At 34.6% G+C, this 2,104-nt stretch overlaps 1 pseudogene; it reads left to right on the top strand.

Moving 5' to 3' along the window:
* LOC109074222 overlaps window positions 1-1,868 on the top strand; it is a 6,106-nt pseudogene extending 4,238 nt beyond the window's left edge.
* Window positions 1,869-2,104: the final 236 nt, after the last annotated feature.

Below are 2,104 nucleotides of genomic sequence, written 5' to 3'. Positions count from 1 at the left end.
ATTAAAAATATTTACATCACAATCATCTGAATTTCATCATAGAAATAGCATCTGCAGCAAATTGCATATTTTTGAATCTCTGAATGAAACTGAGCTGTTTTGTTCTCCGTATTCTCACTGTATCAGACTATATGAGCCATAAAAGCCTGATGGATGAAATATTATAAACACACATGCACTGTGTTTTGTTCAGATGAGGTGGCTTTCTATGAGCATTATGTTCCTGAAGGAGAAAGACTTGAATCGGCTCTGAAGAGGAATAAAGAGAGTTTAATCGCCGAGCTCAAACTGTGGGATGGATACTTGGAGAAGGTCAGATTTTATTGATATTTATTGATAATATAAATCATGCATTTATGATGTCAGATAGCTGGTCTCACTGTGAATGATTCAGCAGTTATTCTCTTCGTCTAAATGTAGTGCGTTGTTTTAGTTAATTAATTGCAACCTAATGTCTTATCAGTAAAATGATTAGAGTTACAAAGGGTGATCTTGACCTTTGTTTAAAAGTATTTTTTTATTTCTTTCTGAAATGAATCACATTACAACAGCAGAATGGATAATGAATGCATGTGTTGACTGCAGCAGTTCTTTATTAGTAGAGGAGATGCTGTTACTGTATTTGAGGGCATAATAATGAGCTTCTCTAACGATGAGTGATTTGTTCATCAGATGGGAAAAGGCTCGTACCTCGCTGGAAAGAGCTTCACTATGGCCGATGTGGTGTGTTTCCCCATCATCGCGTATTTCCCACGACTTCAGTGAGTGAATTGCTCTGGATATAAAGTTTTTTCCAATGACTGCATGTTTTAACCCTCATAACGCATTCAGGTCAGTTTTTACGTGAAAAATTCAAAAAAAAAAGAAAAGAAAAAAAGGTGGGGTCGGAAAAAGCATAATTTTTAGAAAATGCAAGATATAAATAATTTGTTTGTTTTATAATAAATTTATATTATATATTTTTCCCATATCTCTTACTTTTGGGGCTGAATTTTGCTGATAAAGATAAATACGTACTGTTTTTGAGCAATCATGAGTTATACATTCTAATGAAATTAATTAAATCTATTTGTTCCACTGGAATTAATACTGATAATTCTCAGGTTATTTGCTTTTATAAATTTCACACAGTGATATATTCAAATAAAATTTCTCAGTAATATTGAAAAAAATATTGAAAGATATTTTTATTTTATCATAGATTTTTTTTGGTCTGGTTCAAGTGTAATTTTTTTTTAATTAATGAAGAGCGGTAGTGCAGTGATAACATTCAAAACTCTGATCAAGTTGCTGATCAGATACAGTAGGTTTTATTTGAAAAATACTGTCATGAGGGCTTTTTAAAGTAATGGTTCTTTGAGTTTGAAAGCAGTATCAGGTTTTGAATGCACTATGAGGGTTAATGTTTGATGCTGTCAGGTGAAGGTTCAGATGGAGCTGGTTTAATGTTTGATCTGGTTCCAGCTGTCCTCGAGAGCATTGTCCCAGACTGATGGAGTATTACGAGATGCTGAAGGACCGTCCCAGTATTAAAGCCAGCTGGCCTCTTGAGTGGCTGGAGAAACCTGAGGGTCCCGACACGCTCAAGAACCTGTGAAGAACATCCTGAACACACCAGCAACATAAAACCATCATTTAGATTTACGCTCAGCTTTCTGTATTAAATAAATAAATCCAAACCTTTGGCCATGTTTAGTATGAGAATCCAACACTTTAACAGCGTAAATTACTTAACATACATTTAGTAATAGAAATCTTTAGTTCTCTCCAATTTTCCTTTTCTTATATTGTCTTTTGATCTTGGCATGTGGGACACTGCACACTCTTCCACATTGCAATTGCATATTAAAGGAGCAACCTACACTGAACCATATTCACACCAAACTCATTTCACAGCGCTACTAGAATTCATGCACAAACAAAAGAGACTTTCAAATTTAATGTACAAACCTGATATAATTAGAAACTAGAACAAAACACAGCCCTAGCTGAACTCCCGCCACAATTACATCACGCGTAAAGGGATAGCACACCTAAAAATTAAAATTCAGTCATCACTTATTTCCTCAAGTCATTCCGAATCCAAACATGCACTGTATAACTT

Source organism: Cyprinus carpio, chromosome B19 (genome assembly GCF_018340385.1).
Source record: "Cyprinus carpio isolate SPL01 chromosome B19, ASM1834038v1, whole genome shotgun sequence".
Lineage (NCBI taxonomy): Eukaryota > Metazoa > Chordata > Actinopteri > Cypriniformes > Cyprinidae > Cyprinus > Cyprinus carpio.
Note: the sequence above shows the minus strand (reverse complement) of the source record. Positions and strands in the feature narration are given on the sequence as shown.